At 43.7% G+C, this 22,866-nt stretch overlaps 1 non-coding gene and 2 pseudogenes across 1 annotated transcript; all 3 read right to left on the reverse strand.

Annotated features, from left to right (window-relative positions):
* Window positions 1-8,443: 8,443 nt before the first annotated feature.
* Window positions 8,444-11,846, reverse strand: LOC149573862 (25S ribosomal RNA). The gene has a single exon (XR_016361062.1). It is a non-coding gene; the product is annotated as a 25S ribosomal RNA (ribosomal RNA).
* Window positions 11,847-12,065: 219 nt separating this feature from the next.
* Window positions 12,066-12,219, reverse strand: LOC149573863 (5.8S ribosomal RNA; annotated as a pseudogene).
* A 705-nt stretch (window positions 12,220-12,924) lies between these two features.
* LOC149573864 (18S ribosomal RNA) lies at window positions 12,925-13,650 on the reverse strand (annotated as a pseudogene; the record flags this gene model as incomplete).
* Window positions 13,651-22,866: the final 9,216 nt, after the last annotated feature.

A 22,866-nucleotide genomic window follows, 5' to 3' on the forward strand; every position in this document is an offset into this window, starting at 1 on the left:
AGAGTACTTGGTGGGGTGACTTGATGAATTGACTCAAAGAGTTGACCTGGTGAGAGTACTAGGTGGTGCAACTTTATGAGCAGAATTAAAGAGTCAACTTGGTGACAGTACTTTGCGAGGTGAACTGATGAATGGACTTAAAGAGTTGACTTGGTGGGATTACTTGGTGGGCTGACCTGGTGAAGTGACTTGATTTACAAACTTAAAGAGTTGACTTGGTGAGAGTACTTGTTCTCGTGACTTGATGAACGGACTTAAAGAGTTGACTTCATGGGTTGACTTGATGAAAGGACTTAAAGAGTTGACTTGGTTAGAGTACTTGGTGGGGTGACTTGATCAATAGACTTAAAGGGTTGACTATGTGGGTTGACTTCATGAAAAGACCTAAAGAGTTGACTTGGTGAGACTACTTGGTTGGGTGACTTGATGAACAGACTTAAAGAGTTGACTTGCTGAGAGTACTTGGTGGGGTGACTTGATGAACGCACTTGAAGGGTCGACCTGGTTAGAGTACTTGGTGGGGTGACTTGATGAACGAACTCAAAGAGTTGACTTGGTGAGAGTACTTGGTGGCTCGACTTGATGAGCAGAATTAAAGAGTAAACTTGGTGAGAGTACTTAGTGAGGTGAATTGATGAATGGACTTAAAGAGTCAACCTGGTGGGAGAACTTGGTGGGCCGACTTGGTGGGGTGAATTGATGAACGGACTTAAAGAGTTGACTCGGCGAGAGTACTTGTGGCAGTGACTTGATGAACGGACTTAAAGGGTCGACTTGGAAGGGTGACTTAATGAATAGACCTAAAGAGTTGACTTGGTGAGAGTACTTGGTGGGGTGACTTGATGAACATACTTAAAGATTCAACTTGTTGAGAGTACTTGGTTGGGTGAATTGATGAATGCTCTTGAAGAATTGACTTGGTTAGAGTATTTGGTGGGTTGACCTGATGAACGGACTCAAAGAGTCAACTTGGTGAGAGTACTTGGTGGCACGACTTGATGAGCAAACTTAAAGAGTCAACATGGTGAGAGTACTTGGTGGGTTGAACTAAAGAACGGCCTTAAAGATTCGACTTGGTGGGAATGCTTGGTCGGCTAACCTGGTGGGGTGACTTGATGAGCGGACTTAAAGAGTCAACTTGGTGAGAGTACTTGTTCTGGTGACTTGATGAATGGACTTAAAGAGTCAACTTGGTGGGGTTAGTTGATGAAAGGACTTAAAGAGTCAACTTGGTCAGAGTACTTAGTGGGGCGACTTGATGAACAGACTTAAAGAGTCAACTTGGTGAGAGTACTTGGTGGGGCAACTTGATGAACAGACTTAAAGTGTCAACTTGGCAGGGTGACTTGATGAATGGATCTAACGAGTTGACATGGTGAGAGTACTTGTTGGGGTGAACTGATGAATGGACTTAAAGAGTCAACTTGGTGAGAGTACTTGGTGGGCCGACCTGGTGGGGTGACTTAATGAATGGACATAAAGAGTCGAGTTGGTGAGAGTACTTGTTTCGATGACTTGATGAACAGACTTAAAGAGTCGACTTGGTGAGAGTACTTGGTGTGGTGACTTGATGAACAGAGTTAAAGGGTCGACTTGGCAGGGTGACTTGATGAACGGACCTAAAGAGTTTACTTGGTGAGAGTACTTGGTGGGGTGACTTGATGAACATACTTAAAGAGTCGACTTGGTGATATTACTTGGTGGGGTGACTTGATGAATGCACTTGAAGAATCAACTTGGTTAGAGTACTTGGTGGGGTGACTCGATGAATGGACATAAAGAGTTGACTTGGTGAGAGTACTTGGTGGCTAGACTTGATGAGAAAACTTAAAGAGTCAACTTGGTGAGAGTACTTGGAAAGGTGAACTAATGGACGAACTTAAAGAGTCAACTTGGTGGGAGTACTTGGTGGGTTGACTTGGTGGGTTCTTGACTTGATGAACAAACTTGAAGAGTCGACTTGGTGAGAGTACTTGTTCTGGTGACTTGATGAACAGACTTAAAGAGTTGACTTGGTGGGGTGACTTGATGAAAGGACTTAAAGAGTCAACTTGGTGAGAGTACTTGGTGGGGCAACTTGATGAACAAAATTAAAGGGTCGACTTGGCAGGGTGACTTGATGAAAGGACCTAAAGAGTTGACTTGGTGAGAGTACCTAGCAGGGTGAACTGATGAACAAACTTAAAGAGTCGACTTGGTGAGAGTACTTGGTGGGGTGACTTGATGAACGAACTTAAAGGGTCGGCTTGGTTGGGTGACTTGATGAACAGACCTAAAGAGTTGACTTGGTGAGAGTACTTGGTGGGTTGACTTGATCAACAGACTTAAAGAGTCGACTTGGTTAGAGTACTTGGTGGGGTGACTTGATAAACGCACATGAAGAATTGACTTGGTTAGAGAACTTGGTTGGGGGACTTGATGAACGAACTTAAAGAGTCAACTTGGTGAGAGTACTCGGTGGTGTGATTTAATGAGCAAACTTAAAGAGTCGACTTGGTTAGAGTACTTGGTGGGGTGAACTAATGAATGGACTTAAAGAGTCAACTTTGGTGAGAGTACTTAGTGGGCCGACCTAGTGGGGTGACTTGATGAATGGACATAAAGAGTCCACTTGGTGAGAGTACTTGTTCTGGTGACTTGATGACCGGACTTAAAAAGTTGACTTGGTGGCGTGACTTGATAAAATGACTTAAAGAGTCAATTTGGTGAGAGTACTCAGTTTGGTGACTTGATGAACAGACTTAAAGGGTCAACTTTTTGGGGTGACTTGATGAGTGGACTTAAAGAGTTGACTTGGTGAGAGTACTTGTTCTGGTAACTTGATGAACAGACTTAAAGAGTCGACTTGGTGGGGTGACTTGATGAAAGGACTTAAAGAGTCAACTTGGTGAGAGTACTTGGGGGGGTGACTTGATGAACAAACTTAAAGGGTTGACTTGGTGGGGTGACTTGATGAATAGACCTAAAGAGTTGACTTGGTGAGAGTACTTGGTGGGGTGACTTGATGAATAGACTTAAAGAGTGGACGCGGTGAGAGTCCTTGGTGGGGTGACTTGATGAACACACTTGAAGAATTTACTTGGTTAGAGTACTTGGTGGGGTAACTTGATGAACGGACATAAAGAGTCTACTTGGTGGCACAACTTGATGAGCGAACTTAAAGAGTCAACTTGGTGAGAGTACTTGGCGGGGTGAATTGATGAACGGACTTAAAGAGTCAACTTGGTGAGATTACTTGATGGGGTGACTTGATGAATGGACTTAAAGAGTCGACTTGGTGAGAGTACTTGGAGGGCCAACCTGGTGGGGTGACTTGATGAACGAACTTAAATAGTTGACTTGGTAAGAGTACTTGGTGGGCTGACCTAGTTGGGTGACTTCGTAAACGAACTTAAAGAGTTGACTTGGTAAGAGTACTTGGTGTGTCAACCTTGTGGGGTGGCCTAATGAACAAACTTAAAGAGTTGACTTGGTGCACTGACCTCATTGGGTGACTTGATGATCAAACTTGAAGAGTCAACTTGGTGAGAGCACTTGGTGTGCCGACCTGGGGAGCCAAGCTGGTGAGTCAAATTATTGAGCGAGCTTAAAAAGGAAATTTGGTTAGGAAAGTTGGCAAGGTGAGGTGGTAGGCCAACTTGGTGAGCCAACTTGTCGAGCAAACTGAAAGAGTCAACTTGTTGAGGCTACTTGGTGGGGTGACCTAGCGTCCCCACTTGGTGAGGTGACCCAGTGAGTGAAGCTATCCAACCCTTGGTCGCCAGCCCTGAGGAGAGGCAACTTGACAAGATGACTTGGTGAGCAAACTTAAAGGGTCAACTTGATGAGGCAACTAGATGAGTTGGGTCATTGAGGTGACTTGGTGGGGTGACTTGATGAGCTGACCATGTGAGAAGACCGTGTAACTAAAATAAAAGTGGAAACTTGGCGAGCATGCTTGAACAGTCAACTTGTTGAGCTAACTTGGAAAGCTTACATGGTGAGCAAGGCTTAAGATGTGACTTGATGAGGTGATGCAAGAAGGTCCCCTTAATACCATAAACTTATAATAGAGCCACTGAAATAATAGAAAATGCAAGAACAAAATGTGGTATTGTCATTTGGACCGTAGAAGTGGAATTGCATAATTCATAAGCACAATATGCTCACCCACACGGGTGCCTACACTGCAATAGTCTGCAAGACAAGCTACCAGCTATCACCTAGAGTTGTCCTAGACAACATTTGAGCCTTTCTTAAATAGGCAATTGTATGTCGATCGGGAAGGTTCTAGATGCTCAGACTTAATACCTATGGGTGGAAGATCGAGACAATACACATAAGTCTGCCTAATACATCTTTGACAAATTATTTTAGAAATTTTAGTAGCCCAACTTTTGAAGGCAATAACTCACGAATTGTTGCTCCGATTGGCTATTATAACCACTTTTCAAAAATGCCAGCTTTTGATCTATAGGCTTGGAATGGTGCATGCGCCCTTCCCTTGATTTTTTGAACCTCATTCGGGCACTCTAAGGCCTCCAATCGTGAGCCTAAAGATTTTTAGCATATTTTTCCACTGAAAATTTGCAATAACTTCTCGACACTTATGCTTAAGCTAACTTGGTGAGTGGACTTAGAGAGTAAACTCATTGAGGCGACTTGGTGGGGTTGATCTAGCAAGGTCAAATCCACTTGGTGAGAAAAATGCAAGAGTCAACTTGGTGAGCGCGCTGGGATTACTTGTTTGGTGAGCTGACATGGCGAGTGGGCTTAACAAGGCGAGTTGGTGGGGAAACTTGGCAAGTAGAATTAAAGAGCCAACTTGGTGAGGCGACTCGATGAGTTAGTTCGTTTAGATGACATGGTGAGCCAACTAGGGAGGCAACCTAGCAAGAAAACTTGGTGAGATGACTTGGCGAGCCAAATTGGGGAGTCAACCTAGCAAGAAAACATCAACAGTCAACTCATTAAGGCAACTTTACAAGCCTACCTTGTGAGCCGACCTGGGGAGATGACCTAGGGGCAGACTTGGTGAGCGTGCTTTAATTGTCATCTTCACAAGCTGACACGGGGAGCCAACCTAGCGAACTGACATGGTGAGTGGGCCTAACAGGGCAAGTTGGTGGGGCGACTTGGCAAGTGGAATTAGAGAGCCAATGTGGTGAGGTGACTCAGTGAGTTGGTTCGTTGAGATGACATGGTGAGCTGACTTGGTGAGTCAACCTAGCGAGCGAACTTAAATAGTCATCTTAGCAATGTACTCGAGTTGACTTGGTGAGGCGACCTGTTGAGTGAGCTCAAAGAGTCAACATAGTGAGGCGACTTAATGGGCCTACTTGATTAGTCGACTTGGTGAGGTGACCTGACGAGCTGACATGGTGAGTGGGCTTAAAGAGGCAACTTGGTGGGGTAATTGGGCAAGCCAACTTATCGAGGTGAGATGGTGAGTCAACTTGGTGAGCTGACTTGGTCAGCGCACTTAAAGAGTCAACTTTGTGACGTGACTCAATGAGTTAGCTCGCTAATGCAACTTGGGTGGGACAACCTGGCGAGCAAACTTAAATAGCCAACTTAGGTGGGCTGACTTAGTGAGCGAACTTAAAGAGTTGACTTGGAAGCATACTTGAACAACTAACTTGGTGAGCTAACATGGTGAGTGGGCTTAGAGAAGAAACTCAATGGGGAAACTTGGTGAGCACACTTGTTGGGGCATGGTGGTAAAATGACTAGGTGAGTCTACTTGGTGAGCTAACTTAGGGAGCTGACTTGGTGAGCAAACTTAAGGAGTCAACTTGGTGAGGCAACCTGAATAGCCAACTTGATGAGCTGACTTGGGGAGCCAACATGGTCAGTGGTCTTAAAGAAGAGGCCACCTGGTGGGGCAACCTGGTGAGGCAAGATGGTAAGTCATCTTGGTGAGCTAGCTTGATGAGCTGTGAGCAGACTTAAAGAGTCAATTTTTTGAGGCAACTTGGTGGCATGATTTGATAAAGACCACATGGTTAGATGACTTGGTGAGCTAACCTAGCTACCAAAAATAAAAATTTAACTGCTTTTGGATCACGTTCATGACTCGAGGCATTTAGAATCAAGTTGAGCATGGAGACATGAGTCATGCAAAAAATTTGGAGATGACTCGAGTCAGGGTATCCGGCTCTATTCAAGTTCAAAACTTTGGGACTTGACAAAAAAAAGAAAAAAGAAAAAAGAAAAAGTTACTCGATTTTAGATCACGTAAGTGACTCAGGCCACTTAGAATCAAGTCGTGTGTGGTTACATGAGTCGAGCAAAAAAAAATGGAGGCGGTTAAGGCTCGAGGCAATTCGAGTCAGGGTAGCTGAGTCGATTCAAAAACTTTGGTCGTTAGCCAAGAAAAGAGTTAATCACTTTTGGATCACATACATGACTTGCGATGCATAGAATCAAGTCAAGCACGGTGACATGAGTGGTTCAAAAAAATTGCAGGTGATTAAGGCTCGAGGTGATTTGAGTCAGGGTTGTTGACACGATTTGGGTTGAAATCTTTGGGTGTTAACCTAAAAAGGAAGAAGTTAATCATGTTTGGATCATGTACATGACTCAGGGCACCAAGTCGAGCATGATGACATGAGTCCTACGGGAAATTGGAGGTTGTTAAGGCTCAAGGCGATATGAGTCAGGGTTGCCGACACAATTTGGGTTGAAAACTTTGGGCGTTAACCCAAAAAAAATTTGACTGCCTTTGGATCACGCACATGACTCAGCGCACTTAGAATCACGTCGAGCACGGTGACATGAGTCATGCAAAAAAATTGGAGGTAGTTAAGGCTTGACATGATTCAAGTTGGGGTTGGGGTAGTTGGGGTGATTCATGTCAGGGTTTTTGACACGGTTCGAGTTAAAAACTTTGGGCATTAACCCAAAAAAAAAGTTGACCTCTTTTGGACCACGTACATGACTCGGGGAACTTAGAATCAAGTCGAGCATGGTGACATGGGTTGTGCAAAAAATTCAGAGGCGATTCGAGTCAGGGTAGCCAACTCGATTTGAGTTCAAAACTTTGGGTGTTAACCAAAAAAATAAGTTAACCAATTTTTGATCATGTACATGAGTCGTCTACCCTCATGAAAATTACAAAACCCCACCTGCCTAGAATTTGTAGTCAGAAGAATTTTCTGCCCTCACAAAAATTTACAAACCCCACCTGCTCAAAATTTGGACTTGGAAGATTTTTCTGCCCTCACAGAATTTACAAACCCCACTCACTCAGAATTTGGCACTTGGAAATTATGAAACCCCACCCGCCCAAAATTTGGACTTGGAAGATTTTTTTGCCCTCATGGAAATTGTAAACCTGACCCGCCTGAAATTGCACTAATTACAAACCTGACCCACATGGAAATTGTACTTGCAAGACTTTTTCACCCTCAAGGAAACTTCAACACTCGAGAGATTTTTTCGCACTCCCAGAAATCACGAAACCCCACCCGCTGGGAATTTGGCACTTGGGAGATTTTTTTGCCCTTTCAAAAATTGCAAACCCCACCAGCTCAAAATTTGGGACTTGAGAGATTTTTTTCCCCCTCGTGGAAATTTTACAAAACCCCACTCGCTCGAAATTTGGCACTCAGGAGATTTTTCTGCCCTGGCAGAAATTAAAAACCCCACCCGGGAGGAATTTGGTAGTTGGGAGATTGTTACACCCTCGCAAAAATTGCAAACCCCCCCCCACTGAGAATTTGGCACTTGGGAGATTTTTTCGCCCTCATGAAAATTTTTACAAAACCCCACCTGGTCGGAATGTGGCACTTGGGAGATTTTTCCACCCCGATAGAAATTACAAACCCCACCCATCGGGAATTTGGCACCTAGGTGATTTTTCTGCCCTCATGAAAATTGCAAACCCCACCCACTCAAAATTTGGCACCTGGAAGATTTTCTCGCCCTTGTGCAAATTATAAACCCCACCCGTTGAGAATTTGGCACTTGGGAGATTTTTTTTCCCTTGTAGAAATTTTTTACAAAACCCCACCGACCGAGAATTTGGCACTTGGGAGATTTTTGCCCTCGTGGAAATTTTTACAAAACCCCACCTGCCAAGAATTTGGCACTTGGGAGATTTTTTTCCCTCGCGGAAATTTTCACAAAACCCCACTCCCTCAAAATTTGGCACTTGGGAGATTTTTCCATCCTAGCAAAAATTACAAACCCCACCTACCAAGAATTTGGCACTTGGGAGATTTTTTCGTCCTTGCAGAAATCTTTACCAAACCCCACCCGTCGGGAATTTGGCACTTTGGTGATTTTCCCGCACTCGCACAAATTACAAACCCCACTCGCCAGGAATTTGGCACCTGAGAGATTTTTACGCCCTCGCAAAACAATTTGCAAACCCCACCCATCCAAAATTTGGCACTTGGAAGATTTTCTTGCCCTCGCACAAATTACAAACCCCACCCACTTTGGAGTTGAAAAGGGTTTTACGAATCGAGGTGACAGAGGGCAAAATCTCAATGGATCATGGCAGCAAGGCCAATCTACCACTTACAATACCCCTTCACTTATTTAAGTTGTCTACAAAAGATTCTTCTTGCCGATCGCTTGAAATTAATATACAAGGTTTCTCCAATGGGCCAATGCGTCAATCGTAGATGACCAATGGCACAAGCCCTAGGGAGTGCAAGAGCACCCCTACTGTGGGTCGTGATGTAGCCAGAGAGAGATATGTACTGCATCTAGCATGGATTCTAACTTAGAGGCATTCAATCATAATCCAACACACGGTAGCTTCGCGCCACTGGCATTTCAACCAAGCACGATGACCAAATCTGTGAATCAATGGTTCCTCTCATACTAAGCTGAATTACTATCACGACACAGATCATCAATAGGGTAAAACTAACCTATCTCATGAAGGTCTAAACCCAGCTCGCATTCCCTATTGGTGGGTGAACAATCAAACACTTGGTGAATTCTACTTCACAATGATAGGAAGAGCTGACATCGAAGGATCAAAAAGCAACGTCGCTATGAACGCTTGGCTGCCACAAGCTAGTTATCCCTGTGATAACTTTTTTGACACCTCTAGCTTCAACTTTTGAAAGTCTAAATGATCGATAGGCCATGCTTTCACGATTTTTATTTATACTAAAAATCAAAATCAAATGAGCTTTTACCCTTTTGTTCCACACGAGATTTCTGTTCTCCTTGAGCTCATCTTAGGACACCTGCATTATCTTTTAATAGATGTGCCACCCCAACCAAATTCCCCACCTAACAATGTCTTCCACTTGGACTGACACACCTAGATGCACCTTAAGGCCAAAAATAGGGGCATTTCTTGGTCTTTTCCTCATGAAATAAGTAAAATAACATTAAAAGTAGTGGTATTTCACTTGCGCCCAAAAGCTCCCACTTATTCTACACCTCTCAAGTCATTTCACAAAGTCGGACTAGAGTCAAGCTCAACAGGGTCTTCTTTCCCCATTAATTCTGCCAAGCCTGTTCCCTTGGTTGTGGTTTCACTAGATAGTAGATAGGGATAGTGGGAATCTCATTAATCCATTCATGCACATCACTAATTAGATGAGGAGGCATTTGGCTACCTTAAGAGAGTCATAGTTTCTCTCACCGTTTACTCGTGTTTGGTTGAATTTCTACACTTTTACATTTAGAGCATTGGGCAAAAATCACATTATGTCAGCATCTGTAGGGACCATCATAATGCTTTGTTTTAATTAAATAGTCAAATTCCCCTTTTCCATACTAGTTCTGAGTTGACTGTTTGCCACCTAGGGAAAGCCCTCCGAAGGGGGCATCCTGTGTCCATTGCCTGATCGGCACACAATGGCCTGCCCTCATCATGGGAGTAGCTTAGGTAGGCTACCAATAGCTTACAAGTTCGGGGTGTAGACCCCTAGGCCCAACCATCAGATCCAATCCTTTTCCCAAAGTTACGAATCCATTTTGCCAACTTCCCTTACCTACATTGTTCTATTGACCAGAGGTTGTTCACCTTGGAGACCTGATGCGGTTATGAGTACGACCAAGTGTGAATAGTACTCAGTCCTCAAGATTTTTAAGGGTTGCTAAAGGTGCACTGAACACCATGGGACATGTGGTGCTCTTCCAGTCACTGCACCCTATCTCTGATTGAACCAATTTCAGGGTGGGTAGCCTATTAAAAAGAAAAGATAACTCTTCCTAGGGCCCCTGCCAACATCTCCAAATTTCCTAACATTTGCATCCGTTGCCACATCCCAGTTTGGGAATATTAACTCAATTCCCTTTCAATGATCGCGCAAAGTGCACCCTTGAAACAGGGTTTCCCCATCTCTTAGGATCGACTAACCCATGTCCAAGTGCTGTTCACATGGAACATTTCCCCACTTCAATCTTCAAATTTCTCATTTGAATATTTGCTACTACCACCAAGATCTACATTGGTGGCCAGTCTACCCAGGCTCATGCCTAAGGTTTCACAACAACCCCCGCATCCTTCTACTCATCAAAGACTGGCACTTTCCCCGATGGCCGAGTATAGGTTGTGCGCTTTAGTGCCATCCATTTTCGGGGCTAGTTGATTCTGCAAGTGAGTAGTTACACACTCCTTAGTGGATTTTAACTTCCATGACCATCATCATGCTGTCTTAATCAACCAACACCCTTTTTGGGATCTAGATTAGCGTGCAATTTGGCACCGTAACTTGGCTTTCGATTCATCCCACATCGCTAGTTCTGCTTACCCAAAATGGTCCACTTGGAGCTCACAATTTTGTGGTGTAGCTCAATAGAGCAGCCATGTCAACTTACCTATTTAAAGTTTGAGAATAGGTCAAAAGCATTACACCCCCGATGCCTCTAATTATTTACTTTACCCGATAAAACTTGCACGTGAGCTCTAGCTATCCTGAGGGAAACTTCAAAGGAAACTAGCTACTAGATGGTTTGATTAGTCTTTCACCCCTATACCCAAATTAGATGAATGATTTGCACATTAGTATCGCTACAGGACTCCACCACAGTTTCCTCTGGGTTCGCCTTGCTCAGGCATAGGTCACCATCTTTTGAGTCCCAACAAGTGTGCTCGCACTCAAACCCTTCACAGAAGATTAGGGTCGATCGACGGTGCACCCCCCAAGAGTTGATCTCACCAGTTAGCTTCCTTGCACCTCACAAGTTTTCCCAACATGCCAACTCGCACACATGTTAGACTCCTTGGTCTGTGTTTCAAGATTGGTCAGATGGAAAGCCCGCTGGCCAGTGCCATGAGAGCATAGGTGCCCGAGAGCCCACTGTAAAGGTGTGTGCTTCACTCCTTGACTACTGTGACGAAAGTATTTGTTTGACTAGAAGGTCATGCTTGTTCTGCCGTGATAGCCCGTGCTGGCACATCCCTCAAACCGAGTGGTAGACTAGCTCACACAATTTTGCATCCAACCGGGGCACATCGCCAACCTCCATTCACTTCCCTCCTGGCAATTTCAAGCACTCTTTAACTCTCTTTTCAAAGTCCTTTTCATCTTTCCCTCATGGTAGTTGTTTGCTATCAGTCCCTCACCCGTATTTAGCCTTGGACAAAATTTACCACCTGATTAGGGCTGCATTCCCAAACAACCCAACTCGCTAACAGTGCCTCGTGGTGCGATAGGGTCCAGGCCTAACAAGGCTCTCACCCTCTCTGGTTCCCCCTTCTAGGGGACTTAGGCCTAGTCCATTGCTGAGGATGCTTCTACAGACTACAATTCAATAGGTGCAGCCATCGATTTTCATGTTGGGATCTTCCCAGTTCACTCACCGTTACTAGGGGAATCCTGGTTAGTTTTGTTTCCTCCACTTATTGATATGCTTAAACTCAGTAGGTATTCATGCCTGACTTGGGGATGCAATAGAGATGCAACATGCCTACACTATGGCAGGCTGCTAAAACTAGAATAAAGTTCCTCACGAGGAATCATTCGATCAGTGCAAACCAACACCAGCCTTTGCGAGCCACCACTTGTTGCGATGGATCGATAGACCTCGTGCTCATTTTAGGCAACCATGCCACTTATGGACACGGACGGCCATCTCTGCTCCTCACTAGGGAGGGCAATTTTGTAGTGTGATGCCTAAGTAGATGTGCTCTTGGCTGAGGCCTTTGGTGTAACTTGCATTCAAAGACTTGATGATTCACGAGATTCTGCAATTCATACTAAGTATCGCATTTTTCTACATTCTTCATTGTGGCTAGAGCCAAGATATCTATTGTCAAGTGTCATGATTTTTTTATGTTTTTGTCTTTTGGAAACCAAAGCATGCAAGGTGCTAGATCATGCTTCATTCTTTGGATTTTTAAGGTGTGCGATGCACGCATGTGTTGGGTGTTGACACATCCCAAACCCTTAGCACCCAATGGGTGCGAAAAGGAACATTGTGGTGTGTCCCTACCCCATTACCTCGTAAAGGGGGTAGCCGACACATGGGAGAGCTATGTCAGAGGATGGGGCCCTTGCCCCAAAAATCATGCGAGTACACCCATCCTAAACATAGAATGCTCCAAGCGACAAGTCAACACACTTGGGCAAGGCAATGAGGGGTTGCAACAGTCCCAACTTGCCACCGTTGAAATGAAGGATCACTGGCACAGCGTCGCGCATGTGATTGGACCATGAAATATCAAAGGGGGATGAGGCCCAAACCCCCTCTAAACTAAAATTGAGCAGAGACCTCTTGCTATGATGTAGACATCGTTCAAAGGCACCTATCCTAATCCAAATTGCATCTGAGTCTCTTCTCTACCTCGCAGGGAATCCATGCTTTCAATCATTACATTTGATGTGACTATCGACCTTGACAGTGCAGGACCCATAGCTTGGCTATCTAGCACATCGTTGCAGGGCCAAGTGTCTACATGTCACCAAGATTTTGGGAATGGGGAAGAGGCCAGCTCCATCCCCTATACAATTTAGGTTCTCAAACAAACAATGATCCTACCACAGGTTCACCTACGGTCACCTTGTTATGACTTCTCCTTCCTCTAAATGATAAGGTTCAATAAACTTCTTATGATGTCACTGACAGGAACTATCGTCACTGCTGTGATTTGAACACTTTACCGGATCATTCAATTGGTAGCAGTGATAGGCAATGTGTACAAAGGGCAGGGACATAGTCAATGCGAGCTGATGACTCGCGCTTACTAGGAATTCCTCTTTGAAGATCAATAATTGCAATGGTCTATCCCCATCATGATGCAATTTGGCAAGATTTCCCAAACCTTTCAGGCCAGGGAGAGAAACTTGTTGGTTGCATTAGTGTAGCACACATGTGGCCCAAAACATCTAAGGGCATCATAGACCTATTATTTCCCAAAACTTCCATGGCCTAGGAGGGCATAGTCCCTCTAAGAAGCTGGCCACAAAGGGGAACCTCTGTGTAGCTAGTTAGCTGGCTAAGGTCTCATTCATTAACATAATTAACCAGGCAAATCACTCCACCAACTAAGAACAGCCATGTACCACCACCCATAGAATCAAGAAAGAGCTCTCAATCTATCAATCCTTACTATGTTTGGACTTGCTAAGTTTCCCCGTGTTGAGTCAAATTAAGCCACAGGCTCCACTCCTGGTGGTGCCCTTTCATCAATTCCTTTAAGTTTTAGCCTTGCGACCATACTCCCCCAAGCTTATCCAATCAACTAGATGAATTTCACCTTGAAGGAGCCCAATCCAAAAATTTCAGAGGTCATCTCCTAGAACTATCAAGAACAAGGCTAATCTTACATGCAAACTCTACTACTGCGTAAACATAGGTTGCAATTAAAAAGAAATTACAAGGCCGTCACAATGGTTTGAGGCCAATGCTCTGACTAAGTCAATTTTCTCTTGCAATCATCATGCCACCATTCATAGAGAGATCTCCCCATTCACTTGTGACAATGCACAATCCAAGTGCTAGACGTGAGCTCACCCTTGAAAGACCACTTTCCAAGAAATCTCGATGACACATTGGAATGACAACCACTGTCGAACCATTCCCAATGTTGTGTTGATTGAGTTGCATAGAGGCAACCTTAGGGAGCTCCTGTGTAGTAATTAGGATGTTCTTTCATACCCATATCTCACATAAACCAATGTTAGCTGAACAAATTTAGAATCCAAGGCTCATATCCATCGATATTGTCAGCACTGGGTCTATATTCAAAGGCCATGGAGAGGTTCTGATAAGAGAAGCTCTCCTGCTCACTTGTATAAACATCCCAAATGCTAGACACAAGATCTTGACCTTAGCATCACTCTCCAGATCACCACAATGACACATTGGAACAATAACCATTGTCGAACAACTCCTGAATTTGTGTTGATGGAGTGAGAAAGAAGAGAAACTTTGGGGAACCAGGCATAGCAAATGGACTGCTGCTTCATTCCTCTCTTATATAGATCCAATGTCATTGATTTCATTTGGAATCTAAGGCTACATTCATCCTTTCTCACACAAGAAATGGCTCTTCTCATCGAATGGCCATGGGGAGCTTCCAATAATAATGGCTCCCTTGTCACTCGTGATGCGCAGCCCAACTACTAGATGACGGCTTGCCCTTTAGATCGCTTCCCAGGAAACCACCAAAGTGGCACCATTGGAACGAAAACCACTTCTGAACCATTCCAAAAAAATTTTGCCAAAGAAGTTTTTGTAGAGAGAACTACTTTGGGGAGAGAGCCCTCGCATAGCAATCGAGATGGCTTCATGGACCTCCCAATAGAAATGATGCTAGTGTGAATATTCAAAATTTTTATAACATATCTTTCTTGAACACCAGCACTGATTCTATTGGGGAGGGTCATCGAGAGCTTTTGTTATCAAACTCCCATTGTAACCATGGTAGGTACACAAAAAATTGCTAGAGTGCCAAGCACCCACCTCATGGCTAGACAAGGGCTCGCCATTAGATCAACTTCAAAATCGCTAAACAGATGTGCGGTAGAATGGAAATCGCTACTAAGTCTCTTTCCTAATTATGTCTATCAAGTGATCGAAGAAGGTGATCTAAGAGAGAGTCCAAGGGTAGGCATCCATTAGTGGATTCATGCCAATAGCAAAAATTTATGCAATACATGAGAAACACCGTACAGAGGTGCTATACGAGGGCTCCCATTTTAGATCAAGTTTTAAAATCACCAAGTAGATGCGGTTAGGGCTAGCAATCGTTGCCAAACCTTTTTTTGAAATTGTGCCAGCTGTGTGACAAGAAAACATGATCTAAAGGAGAGTCAAGGAATAGCACCTCGAGGGTGGGCTTCAAGCCCCTCTAGTTGATTGAACATTAACGTCCACCATTTTAAAATTTGACATATCCATCCGCCTTGCAACTAACATCAAATCAATGAGAGGGGCATGGGAGAGGCTTGCAACAACCACCTCTCCTATATAAGATATTAGTGCGACACTCGCTCTACATTAGAAATTAGTGAACACATGGACAACTGCCTTAAAAATCTAAATCGTTGAAAAATGTGACCAAATAGCCATCCACGGACCCATTTTTTATGAGGTCGACAGAGGAGCAAAATATTGTCATCAGTTAGGAGATGTGAATTCATGGAGCCAAGGGAGTGAAATGGTCATTGAGCTCATTTGATCAACTAGATGAATTTTACCTTGAAGGGACCCAATCCAAAAGTTTTGGAGGTCATCTCCTGGAACTATCAAGAACAAGGCCAATCTTACATGCAAACTCTGCTATTATACAAACATAGGTTGCAATTAAAGAGAAATTGCAAGGCCTTTACAATGGCCCAAGGCCAATGCTCTGACTAAGTCAATTTTCTCTTACAATCACCATGCTGCCATTGATAGAGAGATTTTCCCATTCACTTGTGACGATGCACAATCCAAGTGCTAGACATGAGCTCACCCTTGAAAGACCACTTTCCAAGACATCTCGATGACACATTGGAACGACAACCACTGTCAAACCATTCCCAATGTTGTACGATCGAGCTACACAGAGGTGACCTTAGGGAGCTCCTACATAGCAATCGGGATGTGCTTTCATACCCATCTCTCACAAAAACCAATGTTAGCTAAACAAATTTAGAATCCAAGGCTTGTATCCATCAATATTGTCAGCACTGGGTCTATATTCAAAGGCCACGAGAGGTTTTGATAAGAGAAGCTCCCTTGCTTGCTTGCACAAACATCCCAAATGCTAGACACAAGCTCCCACACTTAGTATCGCTCTGCAGATCACCGCAATGACACATTGGAATGACAAGCACTATCAAACAACTCCCAAATTTGTGTTGATGGAGTGGGAAAGAAGAGAAACTTTGGGGATCTATGCATAGCAAACGGGTTGCTACTTCATTCTACTCTTATATAGATCTGATGTCATTGATTTCATTTGGCATCTGAGGCTACATTCGTCCTTTCTCACACAAGCAATGGCTCTTCTGATCGAATGGCCACAGGGAGCTTCCGATAACAAAGGCTCCCTTGTCACTCATGATGCACAACCCAACTGCTAGACGACGGCTTGGCGTTCAGATTGTTGCCCAAGCAACCACCACAACAATACCATTGGAATGACAACCACTGCCTAACCATTCTAAAAATTTTGTGCCAAAGAAGTTGTTGCAAAGAGAATGACATTGGGGAGAGAGCTCTGGCATAGCAATTGGGATGGCTTCACAGCCCTCCCAATAGAGATGATGCAGGTGTCAATATTCAAAATCTAAATAATGTGTCTTGAACACCAGCACTAATTCTATTGGGGAGGTTCACTGAGAGCTTTTGTTATCAAAGCTCCCATTGTAGCCACGATAGGCACAAAAAAAATTGTTAGAGCGCCAAGCACCCACCTCATGGCTAGACAAGGGCTCGCCATTAGATCAACTTCAAAATCACTGAACAGATGCACTGTAGAATGGTAACTGCTACCAAGTCTCTTCTATAATTGTGTTGGTCAAGTGATCAAAGTAGGTGATCTAAGAGAGATTTCAAGGGTGGGCATTCATTGGGGGATTTGCGTCGATAGCAAAAATTTATGAAATACACGAGCAACACCGAATAGAGTTGCTAGATGAGGGCTCCCATTTTAGATCAAGTTTTAAAATCACCAAGTAGATGTAGTGAGGGGTTGGCAACTGCTACCAAACCTTTTTCCAAAATTACACTAGCTAAGTGACAAGAAAACATGATCTAAAGGAGAGTCGAGGAATAGCACCTCAAGGGTGGGCTTCATGCCCCTCTAATTGATTCAACATCGGCGTCCACCATTTCAAAATCTGACATATCCATCCGGCCTACCACCGGTGTTGAATCAATGAGAGGGGCATGGGAGAGGCTTGTGACAACCACCTCTCCTTTATAAGCTATTAGTGTGATGCTTGCTCTGCATTAGAAATTAGCGAACACACCAACAACTACCTTAAAAATCAAAAAATATTGAAAATTGTGACCAAACAGCCATCCACGACCCAATTTTTTACAAGGTCAGCAGAGGAGCAAAAGATTGTCATCGGTTAGGAGATGTGAATTCATGGAGCCAAGGGAGTGAAATGGTCGTTGAGCTCATTCCATCAACTGGATGAATTTCACCTTGAAGGGGCCCAATTCGAAAGTTTTGGAGGTCATCTCCTGGAATTGTGAAGAACAAGGCCAATCTTACATGCAAACTCTTCTACTGCACAAACATAGCTTGCAATTAAAGATAAATTTCAAGGCTGTCACAATGGCCCGAGGCCAATGCTCTGACTAAGTCAATTTTCTCTTGCAATCACCATGCCGCCGTTCATAGAGAGGTCTCCCCATTCACTTGTGATGCGATGCACAATCCAAGTGCTAGACGCGAGCTCACCCTTGAAAGAGAACTTTCCAATACATCCCAATGACACATTGGAATGAAAACTACTGTCAAACCATTCCCAATGTTGTGCCGATTGAGTTGGCAAAAAGGTGACCATAGGGAGCTCCTACATAGCAATCAGGATGTGTTTTCATACCCATCTCTCACAAAAACCAATGTTAGTGAAAAAATTTAGAATCCAAGGCTCGTATCCATCAATATCGTTAGTACTGGGTCTATATTCAAAGGCCACGGAGAGGTTCTGATAAGAGAAGCTCCCCTGCTTGCTTGCACAAACATCCCAAATGCTAGACACAAGCTCCTGCCCTTAGCATCGCTCTCCAGATCACTACAATGACACATTGGAATAGCAACTATTATCGAGCAACTCCCGAATTTGTGCCAATGGAGTGAGAAAGAAGAGCAATTTTGGGGAGCCATGCTTAGCAAATGGGCTACTGCTTCATTTTTCTCTTATATAGATCTGATGTCATTGATTTTTTTTGGAATTTGAGGCTACATTCATCCTTGCTCACACAAGCAATGGCTCTTCTCATTGAATTGCCATGGGGAGCTTCCAATAACAAAGGCTCCCTTGTCACTCGTGATGTGCAGCCCAACTGCTAGATGATGGCTTGCCCTTACGATCACTATCCAGGCAACCAACACAATGACACCATTGGAACAACAACCGCTGTTGAACCATTCTAAAAATTTTGTGCCAAAGAATTTGTTGCAAAGAGAATGACTCTAAGGAGAGAGCCCTCAAACAAAAATTGAGATGGCTTCATGGCCCTCCCAATAGAAACAATGCTGGTGCCAATATTTGAAATCTGAATAACATGTCTTTCTTGAACACCAGCACTGATTCTATTGTGTAGGGTCACCGAGAGCTTTTTTTATCAAAGCTCCCATTGTATCCACGATAGACACACAAAAAATTTCTAGAGCGCCAAGCACCCACCTCATGGCTAGACAAGGGCTCACTATTAGATCAACTTCAAAATCGCTGAACAAAAACATCGTAGAATAGAAACCATTGCCAAGTCTCTTCTGTAATTGCGTCGATCGAGTGATCAAAGAAGGTGATCTAAGAGAGATTCCAAGGGTAGGCATTCATTGGGGGATTCGCCCCCATAGCAAAAAATTTATGTAATATCGGAGCAACACCGGACGGAGGTGCTAGACAAGGGCTCTCATTTACATCAAGTTTTAAAATCATGAAGTAGACGTAGTGAGGGCTGGCAACCACTGCCAAACCTTTTTCCAAAATTGTGCCAGCTAAGTGACAAGAAAACATGATCTAAAGGAGAGTCAAGGAATAGCACCTCCAGGGTGGGCTTCATGCCCTCTAATTGATTCAACGTCGACGTCCACCATTTCAAAATTTGACATATCCACTCACCTTGACAACAACGTTGAATCAATGAGAGGGGCATGGGAGAGGCTCACGACAACCACCTCTCCTATATAAGCTATTAGTGTGAGGCTCACTCTACATTAGAAATTAGTGAACACACCAAAAACTGCCTTAAAAATCCAATTCATTGAAAAAGGCAACCAAATACCCATCCATTACCCTATTTTTTATGAGGTCGATAGAGGAGCAAATGATTGTCATCAGTTTGGAGATGTGAATTCATGGAGCCAAGGTAGTGAAATGGTCAACTTTTGGAGATCGGGCATAACAACTTGGCTCGAGTGGAATAGCTCAGGTAGGATGACTCGACAATACCATTTGCCTCGATGCCTTTTTTTGAGGTTTACTTGAGAGGAGCAAACACAATGTCAGCCTTGATTGTCTAGGAGTCTAAGTAGGATGGCATGGTAACAACGGCTGAGCTTTAGGAGTTTCTATGGCAGCTGGATGGGATTTGTGATCTTAGGTTGATTGACATTGATAGAGGATGAGATCAGCTTAGAATTTGGAGTGTCCATGTTAGACGGGTGGGGTTTGCAATGTTAGGTTGATTAACATTGACAGAGGATGAGACCGTTTAGATCAAGTTTTAATATCACCAAAAAGACACATCAAGGATCAGCAACCACTACGTCACCTTTTCCAAAATTGAGTCATCAAAAAACATGATCTAAAGGATAGCCAAGGAAAAGCACTTAGAGATCGCTTCATGCCCCTTTCATTGATTCAACATCAGCATACACCATTTCAAAATCCAACAATCTGATTCACCTAGACAAAAATCTTGAATCAATGAAAGGGGCATGGGAGAGGCTTGCGACAACCACCTCTCCTATATAAGCTATTAGTGAGAGACTCCTTCTGCATTCAAAATCTATCATAGCAGAGATAAATCCAAAATGTGACCAAATAGCCATCCATGACACAATTTTTGGAGCTCGGCAAGATCGGGTCGACAAAAATGGCTTGGCCAGATTGGGTCGGGCAGCATCGCTTTCCCAGATCGGGTTGGCCAGCATGGCTTGGCCAAAATTTTTTGCGGAGAGCTTTCAATATTAAAGCTCCCATGTAGCCACGATAAGTACACCATGACAAATTGCTAGAGTGCCAAGCACCCATAGAAAATTGCCATTATACCAAGCAACACCAGAGTGCTAGACAAGGGCTCACGTTTAGATCAAGTTTTAAAATCACCAAATAGACACGCCATGGATTGGCAACCACTGCCTCACCTTTTCCATAATTGAGTCATCAAAAAACATGATCTAAAGGAGAGCCAAGGAAAATCACTCAAAGATCGCTTCATGCCCCTTTCATTGATTCAACATCAGCATACACCATTTGAAAATCCAAGAATCCGATCCGCCTAGACACCAATGTTGAATCAATGAAAGGCACATGGGAGAGGCTCGCGACAACCACCTCTTCTATATAAGCTATTAGTGCAAGGCTCCTTCTGCATTCAAAATTTGCGATAGCACGGATAAATCCCTTAAAAATCCAATTCAATGAAAAATGTGACCAAATAGCCATCCATGACACCATTTTTGGAGCTCGATCAAATTGGGTTGGCTAGCATCGCTCACCCAGATTAGGTCGGCCAGCATGGCTCGGCCACCATTTTTCATGTAGAGCTTTTTGTATTAAAGCTCCCATGTAGCCATGATAAGTACACCATGACAAATTACTAGAGGGCTGAGCACCCATAGCAAATTGCCATTATACCAAGCAACGTAGGAGTGCTAGACAAGGGTTCACGTTTAGATCAAGTTTTAAAATCACCAAAAAGACATGCAATGGATCGAAAACTATTGCCTCAAATTTTCCAAAATTGAGTCATCGAAAAACATGATCTAAAGGAGAGCCGAGGAAAAGCACTCAGAGATCGCTTAATGCCCCTTTCATTGATTCAACATCAGCATACACCGTTTGAAAATCCAACAATCCAATCCGCCTAGACACCAATGTTGAATAAATGAAAGGGGAATGGGAGAGGCTCGTGGCAACCACCTCTCCTATATAAGCTATTAGTGCAAGGATCCTTCTTCATTTGAAATCTATGATAGCACGGACAAATCCCTTAAAAATCCAATTCAATGAAAAATGTGACCAAACAGCCATCCACGACACCATTTTTGGAGCTTGGCCAAATCAGGTCAGCTAGAATGCCTCAGCTAGATTGGGTTAGCCAGAATAGCTCACCCAGATCGGGTTGGCCATCATGGCTTGCCTAGATTGGGTTGGCCAAGCTGGCTCGCCCAGATTGGGTCAGCCAGGCTGGCTAGCCCACCATTTTTCAAGCACAATACCTCCCTTATATAAGCTATTAGTGCAAGGCTTACTCTACATTAGAAATGTACATTCAGTGGATAAGTACCTTAAAACCCAATTCAATGAAAAATGTGACCGGATAGCCATCCACGACCCCATTTTTGATGAGGTTGTCAATGGAGACAAAGATTGGCATTGGTTAGGCAATTTGATTGCATCAATCAGGGGAGTAAATTGATCAATTTTTTGAGACCGACTAGAATGGCTCTACGGCCATTTTATATTGAAAGCTACCAAATTTGAGAATTATGACTCAAGTAGAATGGCTCGGGTACCCATTTTATATCGCAAGCTACCCAAATTTGAAAATTAAGGCTCGGCTTGAATTTTGTATCGTAGGCAACCCAATTTGAAAATTATGGCTTGGCTAGAACGGCTCAACTTCCATTTTATATACAAGGCTACCTGATTTGGAAATTATGAATTGACTTTATTTTGAGCACATTGCCTCTCCTATATAAGATATTAGTGCAAGGCTTGCTCTGCATTCAAAAATATGCATTCACGTAGACAAGTGCCTTAAAAAAATCAATTCATTGAAAAATGTAACCAAATAGCCATCCACGACCCCATTTTTGCTGAATTTGACAGTAGAGCCAAAAATTGACATCGGTTAGGTGGCATGATTTCATGAACCATGGGAGTAAATTGATGGTGAGGAAAGATGGTAAGTCAACTAGGTGAGACGACTTGACTCAGTGAGCCGACCTAGCGAGAAGACTTGGTGGGCGAACTTAAAGACTTGACTTGGAAGGTGCACTTGAAGTTTTGACTCATGAGCCACCTTGGTGAGCTGACTTGGGCAATTGAGCTAGAAATCTGACATTGTGAGCAAATTTCAAGACGTTATCAGGTGGGACAACTTGGTAAGATGACATGGTAATTCAATGTGGTGAGTTGACTTGGTGAGTAGACATAAAGAGTCAACTCATTGAGGTGACTTTCTAGGGTGATTTGGCAAGCCCACATGGTGAGATGCCTCGGTGAGCAGAGCTGGCTAGCCTAGTGGTGAGATAACTTGGCTAGTCAACTTGGCTAGCCTAAACAAACTTAAAGAGTCAACTTGGATAGAGTACTTGGTGGGCTAACCTAGTGGGCTGACTTGATGAATGAACTTAAAGAGTCAACTTGGTGGGTTGACCTAGCAGGGTGACTTGATGAACAAACTTAAAGAGTCGACTTGGTGGGCTGACCTGGTGAGGTGAGTTGATGAATGAACTCAGAGAGTCAACTTGGGGAGAGTACTTGGTGACTTGGTGGGCCAACTTGGCTAGGTGACTTGATGAATGAACTGAAAGAGTCCATTTGGTGGGCTGACATGGTGGGG

Source organism: Cupressus sempervirens, chromosome 2 (assembly GCF_028749045.1).
Source record: "Cupressus sempervirens isolate cs-2001-9-10 chromosome 2, ASM2874904v1, whole genome shotgun sequence".
NCBI classification, from domain to species: Eukaryota; Viridiplantae; Streptophyta; class Pinopsida; order Cupressales; family Cupressaceae; genus Cupressus; species Cupressus sempervirens.